The 20,948-nt window shown below is 39.1% G+C and overlaps 1 long non-coding RNA gene across 1 annotated transcript in view; it reads left to right on the plus strand.

The window, feature by feature from the left end:
- Window positions 1–850: 850 nt before the first annotated feature.
- Window positions 851–20,948, plus strand: part of LOC306645928 — a 37,503-nt gene continuing 17,405 nt past the window's right edge. The window contains exon 1 of the long non-coding RNA XR_013759762.1: window positions 851–944. This is a non-coding gene — a long non-coding RNA (uncharacterized lncRNA). The remainder of the gene's footprint in view (window positions 945–20,948) is intronic.

Genomic DNA, 20,948 nt, shown 5'->3' on the forward strand with positions numbered 1-20,948 from the left:
CACCTCCTCTTGGCAGATGGATGGTCTCTCCTATGCTTCCTTAGCACCCTCCATTTCTTGTGTGTGGCAACCTCCATAGTTTATGCTTTTCAAAACAAGGGTCTAGAACCCTGCCTGGTATGTAGAGGCTCCCTTTGTCTGGAATATTCTTCCACACAATTTCCTTTGACCTGCTTAATGTCTCTTAGTCTCTTTATAGAACCATGGCTTAATCCAGGTATCCTTTCCTGATCTTCTGAACTAGATGAGCCTGACTCTTTCATACCTGCTTTATCATTTTCCAGAATTGTTCCTTCAATCACTTCTCTTCTCCAAAGTCAGCTCTGGGAAGATGCTTGTGCTTACTTTTATATTCTTAGTACTCAATCTCCCTCCAGGCCCATAGTAAATGCACAATAAATATTGAATGAAAGAGAATTTTTGGGTTTTGGTCCCAATGCTGTGTGACTTCAGAAAAGTCAGTCTTCTGCTTTGAGTCACAATTTCTTCATTGCTAAAGGAAGGGATCTTCTCCCAGATCCCTTTCAGCTCTGACGTCCTGCTACCTATTTCCCTGTTATCTGCAACTCATGTCCTGGCCCATGCAGGCCATGACTCGTGCCTCAAGAATGCCAGGCACTTGCCCATTTCCAAGTATTTGACATTCTTTGGAGAAATATTCACTCTTCAAATATTATCTTTCTGATGTGGTCCTCACAGTGTCATTGATCCCTCCGGCTCATTCCGATTGGGTCACTTGACTCTTGACGGGAGCAGGCTAGGTCAGCACAGATACCCTGCCCACTTTCTCTGTTCCTGGCAGTCTTTGGCCTTCTGCCTTCCCCTAAGAGGCCCCAGAAGAGGATGGGATCTGCCAAGCCCGTGATGAAGCGTGCAGTGAAGTTGACGCAGCCTAAGGTCAAGGGAAGCTGTGACTCAGTATTTATGAAATGTTAGCTTGTGGGGTGAGTAAAACCAGATTGAAGCTGAGTGTCTTGGGAAATGGTGAGTCAAGTTCATTCCAATTGGAGCCAGAAGGTAGAGGTCAGTTCCTGCCCTGGCTGCTCCCTCTTCCTAGCTGTGCTCCTATTCACATTCGGATTAACCTCCCTGAGCCCACCTTCTTTATCTGTAAAGTGTTTACATTAACACCCAGACTGCTCACCTCTAGCAAGATTTAGAACTGTAGGGGGAACCCATTTTCACTGAATATCTACCATGTGATGGGCACTGTATGTGATTTAATCGCATCTTCAGGCCAGCCCTGTGTACTCATAAGATGAGATGAGTCTGCCTTGACTTTATTTGAATGCACCAGCATTTCCCTAACCATGCATTGGCACATTCTGTCCCAGGTTTGGTGGGTATGGATTTGGTGGTCAAAGATGTATGTTTAACCCCCCCACATTCCCTTAATTGAGAAGGGCCACCAGAATATTCACTCTGGTAGTATGCATCCTTTGGGGTCCAGCAGTATAAATTTATCAGGATTTGAGGAAGGGCTCTAGTCACTCCAGAGTTATCCATTTTATGCTTAGCAGCCTGGAGATGGACTCCCCAGGGATCCAGCTGTTAGACAGGGCTGCCATCTTTTCAGCCAGGACGCCCTCAGGCAGCGCTAGCTATCTTGTGGAAGCAACTGGAGACATGACAGACTAAAGCAATGCCATCTTTGCTCCCTGGGTATGGCAGCACCATGATTGGCACTGCAGAGGCTATTGATTCTTACCATTACTTATCTAATGTTTATTACATGTGGTTATGCATGGGACTTTAGGGAGTCTTGTCCTTCTATTAGGTAGCAGTTTGTCTGCTTTGTTTATCCCATAGTCAAGAGTAAAACTGGGGAGCTAGAAGATTGTGTTTCTTCTTGCTGTTTCCTATCCTGCGTGGAGTCCTCAGGGTTGGGGACACTGTGAACTCATGGACAACGGAACACCAGGGTTTCTCAAGCCTTCTCATGAATAAGGGGTTTCTTTTCCATTTAGTCTCATGAGGGATTTCTGAATTTATAATTTGCCTTGAAACAATCAAGTCCATCAATCTAATTGATAAGGTATTTATTTGTATTATGAATAAATTCATGACCAACAAATCACTCATTTATGAAATGACTGAGAAGTCCAAGTGCCAATAGGATTAGTTTGGTCAAAACACATAGACTGGGATCTTCAAGAATGATGAAATGGTTTATTGATCATGGCTCTATCAGGCAGGAAACTGATTTGCCACAATGACTATTTCAAGCTCCTTCAAGGTGATGGCAAATAGGCCAAGAAGGAGTTATTTATGCTTTTTAGTTGATTAATCCTTAGTGTCAAAGGCTAAAATAATTGCTAACAAAATTGGACAATGGGGAGTATAAATGGAATTCAGAAGTTCCTCTGTGTGGTTATCGACATTTCTTTTTAATGGTTAGGAATTTTAAAGAGGAAACCAACTAAGTCTCTGTACTGGTAAGACCATCTGTTGTGGTTGAATATGAGGTGTCTCCTAAAAAGCTCGTGTTAAGCAATGTAGGAATGGTTAGAGGTAAAATAATTAGATTATGAGAGCTGTAATCTCATCATTTGATGGATTAATAATTTCAATGCATTCTTGGCAGTAACTGTCGACAGGTGGGCCATGGCTGGGGTGGGGAGACCATATTTTGTCCCAGGCTCCTTGTTCTCTCTCTCTCTCTCTCTCTCTCTCTCTCTCTCTCTCTCTCTCTCTCTGCTTCCCAGCAGCCATGAGTGAGCAGCTTTCCTCTGCTACGACCTTCTATCATGATGTTCCATCTCATCTCAGGCCTAGAGCAATGGAGTCAGCTGGCCCTGGACTGAACATTAGAAACCATGAGCCCCCAATTAACTTTTCCTCTTCTAAGTTGTTTATGTCAGGTATTTTGGTGTCAGTGGTGAACAACTGATTAACACACCATCGATAAACTTTGATCCCTCAGGAAAGAAGACCTGTTTGGGTCACCCCATGAAGTCAAGGTCTCTAATCAGCTGATAGGCTGGCTGAGAGCAGAGCAAACACGATACTTTAGTTTTGCTTTCTGTGCCACTCTTTCTAACTATGGTTTCGTGTTGTGTTAGAGAACATACAGCTCTGGAGCCCAATCAGTGCTGTCAGGCTGATGGTGGCGAGGGCGAGGTCTGCCTGTGCTTTCCAGAGCTGTGGCAGCCACAGTAGATTTCTCCTCTCGTCAGACTTTTGGGCATCATTCCTAAGACTGTCTTGAGCTTATCTTCCAGTCCTTCCAACATCTTTCAAATCAACTTCTCTTCTGCTTAATCAGCTAGGATCAGCTTCTGATTCTTGCAATAAAAAGTATAGAAATTGAAATAATGGTAATAATAATAAAAGAAATCTTTTGTGGAGCATCTACTGTGTGGCAGGTACCATGTTACATGCTAAATATGTGTTATTTCGTTTCCTCTTTTTGAAAATCCTGTAAGTTTGGGGATATTTTTATTTGTTCTTCACTGCTTTTTTAAAAAAGATTTTTATTGGTGCACTTGAATTGTACATAATAGTGGGATTCATGATGTCATATTTGTGTATGTACATAACATAAAGTGATAAATATCATTCCCCAGTTCCAATCCTTTTCCTCCCCTTCTCCCTCTCCCTGATATACATCCTGTACTGCACTGATCTCACTTATATTATTATTATTATCATTTCAGTTTGTGCATTCTGATTACACACATAAGTGGGATTCATTGTGACATATTTGCATGTGGATGTAGGATAATTTGGTCAATTTTGTTGTCCAGTACTTCCCCATGTCACACATATTTTAACAGTTTTTACATCTGCATTGCTCTTTAACAGAAGAGGTAACTGGAGTTTATAGAAATTTGTCCCAGTTCATAAAGTAGTAAGTAATTCATGGCCAAGAACCAGAGAGACAGCAGAAAAAAGTCAGAGATCATACATGCCTAATTAGGGAGTCAAGACTACAAAAAGAATGTTTCAGATTTTTTTATTATGGGTTATTAAAAAAATCCACAAAAGAGATAAAATTTAGTGAACCTTTGTGCATCTACCAACCCTGTTTTGCAGATCATTAGTGTCCACAATAGTTTATGTCTTAAGGCTACGCCATTCTACCTAAAACTATCCTGTTTGTTTCAGCATGTAGGAGAGAGCTAACTTAGCTAAGTTTCCTTGAATATTGTGAGGTTCAAGACTTTGGAGTTTGAGTTGGCTGTATATATGAAAACAATAATAATCATAATTTATATTGTTTTCAAGCTCTATAAAATTAAAAATCTATATGTTCAAAATATTATTGAAAATTAAAAGTCAAACAATAAACCATGATATTTATTTGTCCTAGATGGGATATTTAAAAATATTCTTTTTATATAAAGAACTCAAACATACTGATAAAAAAATCATTAAATTCAGGAGAATCAAAGGTATGAACATACAGTTCCTAGAAAAGGACCCAACAATGACTGCCCAACTTACTAGTAATCAAGAAAACAAAAATCCATAATAGCTATTTTCACCTTTGAAATTAAAGATTTTTAAAGTGAGCATTCATATTCTGCTGAAGGCAGAAAAAGGTAATTTAGAATACCTTTTTTGAAATTAGTTTGACTAAATGTACTATGGACTTAAAGAAGCTTATCCTTTGATCCAAAAATACTACTAAGAAAATTTTCTCCTTAAGGAAATTGTGAGAGGCATGGAAAAATTTCTATACAAGATTCCCACAATAGCATGATTTGTAAAGACAAGAACATTGGGGGGAAACCCCCAAAAGTCTGGCAATAAGTGAATGCTTGTGTAAGTTAGGGTGCCTAGACAGAAGACTACAGGTTCATTTTCTTTGAAAAATGGTCATGTATGTGAGGTATGACCTCATTTATGTAAAATTTACAATTTACTTCTTTGCACACACACGCACAGACACACACACACAGACAGAGAGATAGAGACAGAGACAGACAGACATTGGTGAGAAAGATACCATGTAATAGCGGTAATCTTTAGATTGTGCTATTATGGGTCTTTTAAATTTTTCTCTTTAGTCTTTTCTATATTTTCTTCTTTATTGCTGAGGAACATATATTCACCTTTAGAATTAAAAAAAATACAATGCAAAAGTTGATTTAAAATAATGATATTCAGCAAAAAAATTTCATAACTTCAGTCTTCATTGCTGTGGATCAAATGAGCAGTATAACTGGCTGTTTATTATTAATATTAATAATTTAGTACTTAGCATACGTAATAATACTAACAACAGCAATTACTGACTGCTTACTATAAGCAAGGCATTTAGTTAAACACTTTTCATTTTACTATCAACTGCTGCCTGCTTCATAGGATTATAGCAAGGGTTATCATCATTCCCACTGTACAGATGAGAAAATAGCAACTTTTAACCGATAAGTGGCTAGCTCACAGTCACAGAGCTTTAACTGTTGGAGCCAGGACCTGATCTGGGATGGTCTGCCATCAAGGCCCCTGTTCTTCCCACCTGGTGTTTGCTGGTGAACACACTGCTCTCATGAATGGCTGGAGACGTTTCATGGGCCAGCCCTTCCAGAGTGAGTCTGCCTCAGAAGGTAATGTGGGTCCAGCCTAGGGTCTGCCAGAAGCTGAGTTCAACCTGCTAGTAGTTAGAATCAACTAATTTTCAGAGGACCAATGTGAAAAAGAAACTCACTTTCCTTGAAGTTGAGGAAAACTGGATTGTTTCCTTCTTGCCTTTAATGGTGACAGGGAAAACCCCACAGAGCTGAGGTGCCCTCTGCTGAGTTTTTCCTAAACAAAGTTTCTCTTACTCATTGTCTCTGCCCCCACGCAAATCCCAGCAGACGGGTGCATCTTTCTTCTGCAGAAATATTAGTGTCTTCATGCAGGTCACAGTCAAGGCCTCCATGTTTGGAGATAACCAGGATGCCATTAATTCAGAGAACTATCTTATTTTTCTTATCTTTCTGGCTCTTGAAGGAGAGTGCTATGTGGGCTGGGTCACTTTGTCAAGACCTGATGACACCCTGCAGGGCTGTGGTAGGGATTAGTGACAGTGTTGAAAGCCTGCTGTTCTGAAGACTCCATGAAGTCAGGGTAATGCCAACCTTGGCCCCACCTTCATTGCTTGGCAAGGTGCCTTATGGAGACTGAGCAGGTCTTTGGTGATGGTAAATGAGTGGATGGACACAGCAGGTAGCACGCTGCCAGGAGGGGAGCGGGCACTCATTACACCCCGGTCATGATGCACCAGGACCCTGTTGCTCCCTGGTCCTTCATCTGCATTACAAAGGGTTTGGGCCTGTGGAATCGTGTGTCCCTTCCAGCTCTGACATCTGTGCCTGTGCCTACGTACTCCTGCAGTGAGCTGGGGCCCAGGGAGGAAAGACAATCTTCTCATCATGTGTGCAGAACAACTTGATGTGTTTCAGACAAGAGGCTGTGTCCCTTCCAGGGTGTGCTCTGCCCCCTCCAGTACTCCTTCTGGGCTCTCTCTCTCATGGCAGTCTGCAACATCTGTCAGAAGCACGTGGTGCCAGGATGACTCTGGCTTCAAGCATGTCCTTCCAAAGCCCTGGAGACAGGGAGCCTGCGGAAGTTCATGGAACATGCTGAGTGGCCGGTGGACTGTGTGCAAGGGTTCTGATTCCACGATGGATCAGCTGCTGTGACTGCTCAGGGGTTCAGGTGACTCAGCTGATTGTCACATGCAGTTTATAGACTCCAGAGGACAGAGAGCATGGTGGTGAAAGGGATGGGAAATTCCTTCTTCATTTATGTATTTTTTTCTTTTTTTTTGGGTGCTATTCATTCCCCTTTTTATTCTAAAAAAGAAAGATCTGAGATGGCTGTCCTGAATGCAGAGAGTAGGGGAAATGAAAGCAAGGAAAATAAACAAGGAAACCAGGATGAAGGGTGGGGGGAGAAACGATTTTCTCACCCATTGCAAGCTTCCTTCCGACACCTCATTACAAAGACAGATGAACAAGGGAAAACCATGACCATTTTATTTATTTAATGTAAGTTGTACATGACGCAGGAGACCACAGAATTGAAGACCCAAAGACTCAAGGAAGCCTCTTTTTGTGGATAGCCATGCAGATGTGTGACTGGAGAACACGAGGGCCTGATGGAATAGTGAGAAACCAGGCGGGACTTGATCTTGTTTGTTCAGGTTCTTCTTGGCCTCCAGGGTTCAGGCAGGACCCCTTTGAGATGAGAGTCTTATGACCTGATTTCAGGGGAGGTAGGTCAGAGAATTCTTTTATGGCCTGCTTTAGGAGAGGAAGGCCAGAAAAGGCCACAGGGTGATATTCTTACTCCTTCAGTTTTCTCGATTTCCTTCAGCTTTTAACACTCAGTAGGACAAGGTGCCATATTTAGGGTATCAAATTCTGTGCCCCCAGGAGGGAAAATAAGACTTGCTGAGCTTTCTGTTTTTGCTTCCAGACCCACCATCTTCCTCTGGTCTTGCTGTTTGCCCAGTGGCACTGACTGTGCAGCCTGCTTCTGATCCCTGGTGTATTTGAACCAAGGGCACCAGCAGGGGATCATGGGGAGAGGGGTGTGTCCTTCCACAGTGGACACTACTCCTCTAAAGGTGACTTTCTCAACAGAACTCTTTCTTGTTAGGTAACTGCTCCATCATCTGGGACTGGTGAATCTCCCAGTGACTGGTTTCTGGTCACTGCAGTGGGTCATACTTCCCCCAGAATGCATCTCTATAAATGGCCCCGTTGTAAATGGCACACCTTGAACTTCCCTAGTTGGAGTGCAACATCTATCTCCTGTTAGGATTCTGACTGACACATGAGGATGGGAAAAATGAGAGGTAGTCAGAAGTAAGGCTTATAAATGAGATAGAAATTGTAGTGTCCTGTACATGTGCATGATAATATAAATAAATCAGTGTGTGAGTGTGTGCATGGGGAAGGTGCATGTAGGACTGTAAGCTTCCTAGTGACCCAACCTGCAGAACTATAGGAAGACAGCTGTCCTCATCTGTTTTCCCAGCAGAACCTGAGGGACCTAAAGAAAACTCTTACAATCTCTCCCCATGACCTTGTGTTTTGGATCAAACTGTGCCCACAAATGATCAATTCAGGTTCTAATGCCTAGTACTTGTGACTGTGACCTTGTTTAGAAATAGGGTCTTTGTGGATGTCACCATGTTAAAATGAGGTCACAAAGGGCTAGGACATTGGGCTCTCTTCCAAGGACTTATAGAAGGCAGAAACTGTGACATAGGGACACACTCAGGTAGATGCCACATGAAGATACAGGAGGGGACTGGAATGATGCACAACCAGAAGTTCACACAGAGGCCTGGACCAGATCCTCCTGCAGAAACTCTAGAAGGAACCAACACCACAGACACCCTGATTTTGGATTCTAGTCTCTAGAACCATGGCAGGAAAAATTGCCATTGTTCTAAGCCCACCCCACTTGTGATAATTTGTTGCAACAGTCCTAGGGAATGAGTACACCTTGACATCGAGGTGCCTCGTAGTGTGGCGGTGCCTACCTTCCTGCCTCCATCTCCCATCCCTCCCTGGTTGACCCTTATTCCTTTGGTTCCTACATACACTGTGTTTTCTCATATTTCCAAGTCTGTGGCTGTGTTTTTGTTGCTGCCTGGAATGCTTCTTTTACTTTTCAGGACTTGTCTACATCTTTTCCACCTGCCTAGATTCAGGCCAGGTGCTGCTTTCTCCAAGAGCCCTTCCTCGTCTCTCCCGGCTGCACTGGATCCATGTCCTTTGGACTCATGTTGTCAATAGTAGAGAGCAGATGCATTTGTTTCCCTCTGTCAACAACAGCCTCCTCAAGGGCAAGGTCATGTTCATCTCTGCTTCTCCAGGATCTGCAAGAGTGCCTGGCACATGGTAGATGTCCATCCAATGTTTATGAATGTCTTCAGCACAGCATTTGCTTGGTACCAGCTTTAAGTCAGGCACTTTTCTTGGCATTTCATGTGAATTTCATCTGTGGATGAAGCCACTGAGGTTTGTGTAGGATGTTTTCTAAGTTGTGTATCTATAAGTGATGGAATTAGAATTGGAGTGAGGACTGTCTTTTACTCTCTAGGCACTTCCATGCCAATCTGCTGCTTCTTTACATTGGACAGATAAAGAGTGGCCAGGTCAGGGAGGGACTAAATGCTGTGTTTTGTCCATGATAAATCTGTCTTGAGCAGTCAGCATGGATTCTGATCAAATGATTATATATTTGCAAAATCTCTTTTTGTTTTTGCTCTGCAGGCAGAAATGTTTGTTCCTTCAAACTTGTGCTAACTGGGGTAATATCAATGGGACACACAGTCCTTTGAAGAGGCTGAGATTTCAATTGGCAGAAAATTGAAAATGGTTTAAAGTTTGCATAGCAATGCTGTTTTTCATCCCTGTGTCGCCTAGTGTCTGTGCAGCTCAGAAATGATAGCACCATCCAAACACCATGCCCATCTGTATCACAGCCTGCCTTTCAGAGAACCTGTTTCCTACAAAGCCCCTACAGACCTACAGGGTGCCACCTTTTATAGAGTAGTTAATATCTTTGTTTTACTGAAGGCCTTGCTAGGCTTCAAACTAGTTCTCACTATGACCATTTTGCAAATGCTTAGGCTATGGCTCAGAGGGTAGAAGGAGCTTGCTTTGGCTGAGATACGTGTTCAACAGTTATGAGGCTGAGAGCTGAGAATTTAGTGCGGCTCCTGCCTTATCCTAGTAAGGCAGAAAGGAATCAGATGAAAACCCCCACATCTAAGCAGTGCAACTTTGCATAACTCATGGAAAAGCTGGGATTCGAACCCAGATATGGATGACTTCAAATTCCAGAATCTTCCTGTGTCTCTTCTTACCTTTGGTAATGCCCCTGTTCTATAATAATCATTTTTTTCCTGGTGATTTTTAAGAATATTGTCACTGGAAAACTTCTGTCCAGTTCGGTAGGTCTTAAGTAAGCCTATTTGCTTCTTTTTAATCCTGGGAAGTTTCAGAGGGTTAAATGTCGGAACCTGGGTCCCCCTTCTTACAAACTGCATGAACTTGGGCAAGTCCCAGGACCCCTAGAGTTCATTTTCCTTTTCTGCAGCGGGATGTTGATGTGAGGCTTAACTGGGAGGATGAGAAGGAAAGTGCTTCGTAAACAGTTAGAAGCTCTCCAAATGCTGGAGATTACTAGAACAAACAAACGAAAACGTGCCCAACCTCCCAGTGATTAGCTGGGAATTGTTCTAAATAGTATGAGAGTGGTATAAGTTAAAATAATAATTATTGTTGTTATGATTACTATTATTATTTTATTATCCCATAAATATTTTGGAATGAATATGTGGAAATTGGGAACTAAGCCAAAAAAGATCTGTTAATGGAAAGCAAATTAAAAAAAATTTATGTCCTTTGAGGCTCTTGTTCACAGGCTGTTTTTTTTCTTAGGTTGCACAGAGTTTTAATACGTTCGGCATTCAGGGTACAGACGGCAGAGCAGAAGTAGATTAATAAAAGGAAAAAGTATGCCTGTTTCTAACCCCCAGATCCTAAAAGGTTTTCAGGGATATTTTGCTGTTGAGGGGAGGATCAAAGCTAGATTGTGTGTTCAAAAATTGGCCCTGCCACTTACTAGCAGAGTGATTTGGGATGTCATGCCCCTTTACCTCTTTTCAAAATTGGTGACAATACTATCCATTTCATAGCATTATTGAGAATGAAAATAGCCAACACCCGCACGACTCTATTATACACAACTCTTTTTGTGCCTGGTTGCTTTGATTCCCCTACAAGTCCTGAGCAGCTGGTAGTTGTATCCACATGTGGCCAGTGAGGAAAGGCAGGCCTGGAAGGTGGAGTGATCTTTTCGGGTTGCACCACTAGCTAGTGGCGAAACTGGGGCGAGAACCCCTTTCCCCTTCCTCAAAACTACTTTATTCTTGAGGGTAATTATTATCACATTCAATGTGGTGGAAGATGGATGGTGGAAGTTTTCAGATGAGTTAAAGTTGGCAAAGTATAATGATGACTGAATTTAATGATGATTGAACATATCTGAGTGTTCTACTGATAAGCCCATAATTTTTGGATGAGAGATAAATCTAGAACATACATAATTTGTTAATTTTTAGGTAATTATCTACCAGATTAAATTTTCTCCTTTATCTCTGAAAAATGAGCAAATACGTTGTTATTATCAATGTTATCACATAATTCATAGTCTATTGACAGTAACACCAAACTATATAAGCCTGATTGAGTCATCATATTGAGTAAATTGGTTGTTTTTACTAATTTCAAGTTGGAGAAACTTTGCTTCCCTGTAGCAAGACTTGTAATCATCAATACAAATTTTAAGTCGAAATTTAGACTTTTAAATAAATGTGAAATTCAAGATCAAATATCATATTCAGATATTTTGATAGGGCATTATATGATTAATTATCCTTATCATAAAATATTATGAAATATTTAATTGTATCATACAAATCACTATAATTTATATGTTGATTTTTACTAACAGAATATATTTTCTATTGTTTCTTTTGGATTTCATATCTTGCCTTTATTAAATTGAGTTAGAAAAAAAATCTGAGTTTTTTGCTTCTAATTTTGTAAACTAACTTGGTTCAAACTCATTCTTTCTCTGAAATAATTATAAAAATGGACAAAATACATGCAAACAAGTGTTATAAAAGGAAAACAAATGAATTGAATCCAGTGATCACTTTGCTTTCTGCCCAGAGACAGTTTTGATGCTGTGGTGTTGGGAGGCAGTCTTGCTGTGTTGGGGAGTTTGATATCAGAATTCAGGGAGGTAAACTTTGCTGAGATTGTCAGATCAGAGTATCAGAGAGAAGAGAGCTACACAGAGAAAAATGTAAGATATTTGCTTGAGTCTGCAATTGAATATTAAGCTGCAAGCACGCAGTGTAAAACCCTATGCAGCCAAGAAAAGAGTGACTAAGAACCATCTCCAAAGCTCACAAGTGCTGGGAGATGTTTTCATTTTGATCATCAAGAGTGGAGAGACTTCACCGAGCACCAAGGTCATTCAGTAGATACACGAAGGGCAAGACATATTAGAAGTAGTAAATGAGTCCTAAATTAAAGGCTACCCTATGAAGCTTAAAACAGTCTTGAAAGGATTAGTCCACAGGTAGTTTTAAGTGCTGTTAGAACAAATATAAGACTCACTAAGGGAAGAAACTATAATCAAGAGCACCACAATGTCCAGGAACTGGTTAGAAATTACTAGACACATTAAGAAGTAGGAAAATGAGATTTAAAAAGAGAAAAATCAGCCAATTAAAATGATCCAGAGATGACAGATAATGATATTAATGGACAGGAACTTTAAAATAGTTGCAAATATATTCAAGTGTGTAAAAGAAAATATGGGCATAATTAATATGAAAATCCAAGATATGAAAAAAGTGAAATGTAATTTTTATACATGAAAATACAATTTTAAATAAAATATTCATATTTAATGGAGTTAAAACAGATGAGATATTGCAGATGATAACACTAGTGAAGCAGTAAGCTGTATGTGTTAGTCTGCTCAGGCTGCCATGATGAAGTATCACAGGCTGGGTGGCTTACACAACAGAAATTTACTTCCTCACAGCCTGAAGGCTAGAAGTTCAAGATCAAGTTACTGTCAAGTTACTATAAAGTTACTGTTACTTTCCCAGTGTATGCATGGCCACCTTTTCACTGTGTGGTCACACACCCTCTTCTCTGTGCACACATTCAAGTCTATAGTGTTTCTTCCTCTCTTTATAAGGACATCAGTCTTATTGAATTAGACTGATTAGATTCCTTATTACCTTATTTAACCCTAACTTCGTATCTAATGTCATATTTCCAAATACAGTCACATCAAGGTTAAGGCTTCAACATACAAATTTTGGGAGGACACAAATCAGTCTATAACACTATCAAAATCAAAGCATTGTGAGAAAAAAGAAAACTTAAAAGAAAAAACACAGAACTTCAGTGGCCCCTGGTCTTAAACAGACAACCTGATATCAGTGTAGTTGAAGTCTCAGAAAAATATGGGGAGAGAATAGAAAGAATATTTGAAGAAATAATATCTGAAACATCTTCTAAATGTGATTAAAAACTACAAACTCACAAATTCAGGAAAGCCAATGAATTCCAAGTAGGAAATGCACACACCCATCTAAAAACATATTCTAATCAAATTATTGTAAACAAGTGAGCCAATGATAAAGAGAAAATCCTAAAGGTAGCTAAAGGGAGAAAAAAGACATGTTATATAAAGACAGTAATAATTTATGTGGGCAAGATTAATAAATAGTGTTGTAGTTTAGATGTTAGGTATCCCCCAAAAACTCATGTGTGAGACAATGCAAAAAAGTTTGGAGGTGAAATGATTGGGCTATGAGAGTTTTAACTTAATCAGTGAATTAATCCTTGATAGAGATTAACCAGGTGGTAGTGGTAGGGGTGTGGCTGGAGGAGGTGTGTTCCTGGAGGAGGTATGTTCTGTGGGGTATATATTTTGTCCTTGTTGAGCAGAGCTTTCTCTCTCTCTCTGCTTCCTGGAGTCATGTCTGGAGATGCTTTCATCTGTCACACTCTTCTGCCATAATGTTCTGCCTCACCTTGGGCCCAGCACAACAGAGTTGGTCACCTATGGACTGATACCTCTGAAACCACGAGTACCAAATAAACTTTTCGTTCTCTAAAATTATTCTTGTTAGGTCTTTTGGTAACAGCAGCGAAAAAGCTGACTAAAAGAGATAATAAAAGTTTAAAGCTTAAGTGGTACAGGCTATTAGTACCATCTCAATATACTTTCCTTAAAATGAATACTTATTAAAGTAAAAGTTGGAAACTTTATGGTGGAGATGCAGGGACAAACCTCCTTAACAAAGTAATCAAGGTTAACAAGGCAATGAGACATGTTAACATCATGAACCCTGATAAGATGTGCTGAGAAGGTCTGTCTTCCCAGGAATGCAAAACTTCAATCCAGTTGGGAGACATTACAGAAGTCCTAAATGAGGGTCATTCAACAAAGTCATTGACCAACTCTTATAAAGTCTCAAGGTCATGATTAATGAGAGACAAGGCAAGGCTGAAGAACTGGCCCAGATTGGGTTGTGATATGTGATTAAGATATGACAACTAAGCAGCACAGATTAGCTTCTAGAACATATATAGGGCATTAGTGAAAAGTACTGAGTCCTAATAAAGTCTGCAGTTCAGTTAACAGTATCATAACAATATTATTTTTAAAAAGATTTTGATAGTTGTACTAAGGTTATGTGAAATGTCAACCCTATGAGATGTGGGTGAAGGTTAAGTGAGAAGTCTTTGTGCTATTTTTTGCAATCGTCCTGGAGGTCTAAAATAATCTCAAAAAAATTTAAAAATAATTTCCTTATGAAACAAAATAAAACATTTTAATACCCAGATGGCTTCACTGGTGATTTCTACCAAAAAATCTAAGAAAGAAATAATACCAATCTTGTACAAAATCTTCTTAGAGGAAGAGAGGATATTTTCCAATTCCTTTTATGAGTCCAACATTACTCTAGATCCTAAATATTAAAAGAAAATCCAATATTAATATCCCTCATGAATATAGATGCAAAATATTGGCACAACATTATCAAGTAATATCTAGTAATATCCTGTGTTTTTCCCAGGAATGTAAGTTTGGTTTAACATCTGAAATTCAGTTATGTAATAAAACGATATTAATAAAGGAGAAAACAATATCATCATCTCAATAGAAAGCATTTGACAATATGAAACATTCATTCATTATATGATTCCTCAAAAACTAGGAATGAAAGGGAACTGCCTAATTTGGTAAAGAGTGTTTATAATAAAACCTATAATTGACCTCAACTTAGTGTTGATCCTTTCTCTCTATGTTCAACATGTCCATTTTCACCACTTTTGTTTGATTATATGCTGTCCTGGATGGTTAATAAAATGAGAGAAGAAAAGGCGCTTAGATTGAAAAGGAAGAAGCAAAACTGTATTATTTGTGGATGACATGATTATATGTGCAGAAAATCTCAAGGAAACAAAAAGCTGCTGGAACTAAGTAAATTTAGCAAGGCCATTGGATGTAAGTTCAATGAACCAAAGTCAACTGTAATTATATTTATAACAAGGAACAATTGGAAACTGAATTGAACACAATGCAAAGTAGTATAAAATATGAAATAATTTATTAAAATATGTGAAATCTGGGCTGGGGGTGGAGCTTAGTGGTAGAGTGCTCTCTCTCTTTCTCTCTTTCTCTCTCTCTCTCTCTCTCTCTCTCTCTCTCTCTCTCTCTCACACACACACACACACACACACACACACACACACACAAACAGTGAAATCTACAAAGCATCAGTGAAAAGAAATTGAGACTTAAATTAGTAGTGTAATATACTACAGTCAAGATCAGAAGATTCAATGTTTTTAAGATGTCATTTTTTTCCTAAACTGATCATAAATGTAATGAAATTCTAAATTTTTTTTTGTAGAAACTGATGAGTAATTCTACACTCATGATTCTCAAATTTATATGGAAATGACAGTGACATGATCATCAAATTTACATGGAAACATATATAACCTAATTTAGCCAAAATACTTTTAAGAATGAGGGACTTCTCTAATCCAATATTAGAGTTTACTATAAACACTACAGTAACCAAGACAATGAAATGGTTTAAAGAAAGACTCAGAAATTATGGAGCAGTAGAGTCCAGAAAAAGACCGATAAGTATAAGGCCAATTGCTTTTGACAAGGTGCCAAGATGAAGTCCAATGGGAACAGGATTGTGTTCACAACAAATGATGCTGGAACTGGATATCCATTTGAAATAGTATGAGCCTTGACTCACACCTCACACCATACACAAAAATTGGTGGCACACACCTGTAAACCCAGCCACTTGGGAGGCTGAGGCAGGAGGATCACGACTTCCAAAGCCAGACTCAGCAAAAGCAAGGCGCTGAGCAACTAACTCAGTGAGACCCTGTCTTTAAATAAAATACAAAATAGTGCTGGGGCTGTGGCTCAGTGGTCGAGTGCCACTGAGTTCAATTCTCGGTAGCACCCCCTCAAAAATTAGCTAGATATCAAACATAGGTCTAAATGTAAAAGCTAAAACTGAAAAAATATGTGGTCTTGGGAATAGGACAAAACTTCTTAGGACACAAAAACATGAATCATAAAATCAGATAGTTGATTCATTGTGCTTTATTCATTGTTAATACTTCTGCTAAAGTAAAATGTTCAAATTAAAACTAATGCCACAGTCAGGGAAAAGGTATTTGCACTAGCTATAAAGACTAGTATCAAGGCTATATTAAAAAAAAAACTTCAACAATCAATTCAACAACTAACCAATGACAACACAAAAAAATGCAATAAAAATCAGGCAAAAAATTTGAAAGACATTATACAAAAGAAGATAAATGAATGTACAATAAGCATGGAAATACATTCAGCATCATTAGTCAGTTAGAAATTAGGGGTTAATACCACAATGTGATCCCACTGTGTACCAACCAGATTGGATAAAATTAAAATATCTGCCACACTGAGGGTTGGTTAAGATGTGGAGCAACCAAAAGTATCTTACCTAGACCATTGGTGAGAATGTAAAATGATACAAGGAGTTTGGCAGTTTCTTATAATGTTAATAACACACAGCACACAACCTGGCTGTTCTACTCCTAGGCATTTCTCCAACAGGAATGAACACATATATACACATGGACAAACATTCGTAGCATTTTTATTCTAATCTCGAACTGGAAACTAATGTTTATCAGCAGGTGAATGGATGAGCAAAAATTGTGGCATATCCATAGAAAGGATATTACTCAATAATAAAAAGAAATGAATTATTGATACATACAGCAACATGGGTGTGTCTTACAAACCAATTGAAAGAAGAAATGCTGAGTGAAAGAAGCCAGATACCGGGCTGGGGAAGATAGCTCAGTCAGTAGAGTGCTTGCCTTGCAAGCACAAGACCCTGGGTTCGATCCCCAGCACCCCCCTCCCCCCCCCCCAAAAAAAAAAAAAAAAAAAAGCCAGATACCAGAGGGCACACACTATATGATTCCACTGATGTGGCATTCTAGAGAAGGCTTACCAAGCCCCTAGTGCCTAATGGAGGTCAGTGGTTGCCTAGGGCCTGGAGCAGAGAGTGGGAGGCAGGACTCATAGCAAATGCACAGGGGAGCACTCTCTGGGGTGATGGAAATTTTGATACCTTGATTGTGGTGGTGGTCACACTGGTGTGTGCATTCGCCACAACTCATCTGTATGTGCAGAACAGTTACATTTGGAGTAAAGATACACTGATAAAACTGATTCAAAAATTAAAATAAATCAAATCAAATTATTGAATGCATTTAGCTGACATTCCTATCTTATGATGGAGACAGTTGACAAGTCAAGTATGCTGTGTGTTTCATTAAGGTCTTAGAACTTTGAGCACACCTTGAAAGTATTGCATATGGTCTTTGAATTGCCTCAAAGAATGATATTAACATTAGTTCAATTGAAGCCAAATCTGCTAGTAATAAATTACAGTAATTACTATGTGACATGCAAACTATAGAGAAGATTTCTAGATTCTGGCTGTGTACTTGCTCCTTTCCACCATCTTCATCATAGGCTTACCCTCAACAATCTTTTAAATCAGTCACTAAAATTAAAATTGATCTTTTTCAGTTCTCCAATGAAGGAAAAGCCTGTATTTTTTACAAGAGTTGTGACATGAACCTAGTATTCATTAATTTCAAATTGTTTTCTAGTTGTTCAACATGGCATTTATATCTGCTATAAACAAGTTGAACTAAGATATTAATATTAAAATGTTAATGTTATTTAATTTTTTTTGCAATTTAAATATTATTCTTTCTTTATCCCCCATTAAATTCAGAATTTCATTTTGAATTCTTCATCCTAGAGAGTAGTTATTATTATTTTAGAAATCAATTTTACAATTTTTGATATTATAGAATCAAACATTGAAATTATATTAACTAAAATTAAAGATTTTCCATTATGGTCTGTAAATATTATGCTTTTAGTATCATGTAAAGTATGAAAAGTTTTGCTATTATCTTTTAGCCTTAATTTTAGTAATAAGAATTGCAAGGATTTTTTTTTGCATGCAAGTGAAGTCTGCACATTTTCAAAGTTTCATAGATATATAATACATCATATTATATATGGTGTTGTTATACTATATATTATTGTATTATATGTATTTATTCCCATCTATATATTTTGGACGACTACCCGTTTAAGTCTATTTCATTGTTATTTTTAGCCTTTTTTCTTTTCTGAATTTTACTTTATGTCTTCTATTTCCATCATGATCTCAATCTGTACTCATTGTCAATGATTTATTCTATAGGATTAAAAATAAAATGCAACTGTATTCAAAGTATATATAGTTTGGATATTTTGTCAATAAATATAAAAATAAAAACTAATGTTGTTCATATGCTTTTCAAAAAGACACTCAAGTCAAAAGGCTAAATACAGATTATACTAAATGAATACAAAAACTTAAAAATGCTTACAGCTGAAATTTTCTTTAATTCTTCTGAAATTTTAATGAAGGATCTTTAGAGATTTTTATGAAAATAAAACTGTTGGGCTGGGGTTGTGGCTTAGTGGTAGAGGGCTTGCCTAGCATGTGTGAGGCACTGGGTTCAATTTTCAGTATCACATATAAATAAATGAATAAAATAAAGGTCTATCAACATCTAAAAAATATTAAAAAATTAAAATGAAACTATTCAAAATTTCAACAGTCAATGGCCATCTAGTTGCCTGTGGACACTTCTCACACTTCCCTTGTGCCTCATCTGGACCTGTATATGTACATGCTTCTAAGCAATTGCATTATTTCAGGTCACAAAGTGTTTCTTGATGCTGTGCACATTGTGCTCATTTGCAAATGCCTTCAGAATTATGGAATCATGGAGGTGTCCCTATGTTCTTCAGTAAGCCTATGTTGTGTGTGTGTTTGTGATAGGTAGGACTCTATAATCCACAGGCCCTGGTTCCTGGTGGTTTTGCTTGGTGGGGAACAAAGTAAAGAAATGGCTTCTTCTTTTCATGATGGGAAACTGCTTGTCTCAGCACAGTGTGCATTCTGGCAGTTTCCCCTCTCCCCCAGGACTAAGGGTGGCATCAGGCAAGTAAGCAATTGAGGCCCCCTGAGCAGTAGCCATCTGGGCTCTGCAGAGAAGAATCAGGCAGAAACACAGCAAAAGTTAGGGCTTCTTTCAAAGCCTCTAAACTAGGTGATCCCTAACTGTTCCTTAGTATCTGGTGCCTAGGTGAGCTATCTTCAGCAGGGAAAGTGGAGTGGGTATCGCCCCTAATTCTCATCTAACTTAAACCAGAGAAGTCCCATTTAAAAATTTTAATTCATTTTATATATTGGACTTCAGGCCATAATTTTGCCAAGGAAGAATAAAAAAAATAATTATTTTACTAGAATTAGAGTAAAAAAAGAGATCAGGTGCAATTACCTCCCTGCCACCTCAGGCCCTCTTGGTAATTGGGAATAGTGGGGTCTCAGGAGGGACAGGTACCCATCCAACTATTGTGTGAGCCAGTGAGCTACAGGCCTGGAGCAGAAGCCAAGTGCTAAACAATGATGGGATAAACTGTTTATTACTGTGTTGGTCCTAGAGAAGATTTTTATGATCTGTTCAGCCTCTTGCCAGAGTTGGTCTGACCTTTGGTGGGTTCAGAGACATTGTGTTCCTGATGAGCCATTAAGGGCTTGGAGGACATTGCCAAAACTGGAGATCTCACGCCCTGTATGCTCTTGGCTGGTAGTTTTCACTGCTATAAGCAATAAGGTTATCTGGTGAGAAAATAGCCGACATCAAATTTGAGCCTAGTTCCCTCTCTGTCCATCTGTGCAACTCTTCCTTTTGTCTTTATTTCACATTCACTCAGAAGCCTTCATTAGCACCTGCTGTGAACCAGTTACCAAAGGGCCGTGGCTTAGAGACAAGGTCTGCCTTTGTCTTTAGTCTGTTTCACTGTCTCTGCCTCCCTGTTTCTAATTATGTCTCTTATCTATACAAATGTATATCTTTTTTTTTTTTTTTTTCCATTTTTGGGATCATTGTCTCTATTCTTTCTCTTTTCCTTCTCCCTTTCCTTTTTGGCCTCTTTCCCTCTCTTTCTCTATTTTTGTGTTTCCAGATGTATCTGCTCTGTTTCCATCTTTCTCTTTCTTTCCCCCTTCTCTCATGTTCCATCTGGCTTTTCATCTCTCTCTGTCTCATTCTCTGGTCTGTGTTGCTGAGTCTGTCTCCCCAGCTCCCCAGCTCTGCTTACAGAATATTTGTGCACAAAGTAATGGAGGTGTGGAGGCTGCAAAGGCCTCTTGAATTTCTGCAATTCACCCAAGTCTGTGGGAAGACATGGAGGCCACCCCAGTTGTTAGGCAGATTTAAAATTTTCCCCTTCTCATGGGGTTCATGCAAACACAGTTTGGTTCTACTGAACAGGAGTTGGGGAACTCACTGGCTTGTGGAATGGACAAGCAGGGGGAAGACTTTCCTTCAGGTTGTAATGAAACTTGCACTACTTTTAATATAAGTGAAATGGTCTCTTTGAGGTGGGGATTCTAGAGGAGATCGGCGCACATCAAACCTGAGTTTGCTTTTATATGCTTCAGGATGAAAGCCAGATTGACAAAATGGTCAGTGAGAACTTCCGGTGTACCAGGCCATCAGGTAGGGGCCAGAGATACAGACAAGACTCATAGTGTTTCGGGAGCACGGCCTCGTGGAGAGTTTCCTGGGCAACAGAAAAGTTCCTTCACTTGACAAAGTGTTAATACAAAGGGAAGCACGGCATGTCATGAGATGAAGTCATTAAGCCTGGAGTGATTAGGAAAAGCTTCAAGAAGATGGGGCTACCAGATCTGGACCTTAAAGCACAAACAAAAGTTTTCCATA

The sequence above is a fragment of the Sciurus vulgaris genome (assembly GCF_902686455.1).
Source record: "Sciurus vulgaris genome assembly, chromosome: 1".
NCBI classification, from domain to species: Eukaryota; Metazoa; Chordata; class Mammalia; order Rodentia; family Sciuridae; genus Sciurus; species Sciurus vulgaris.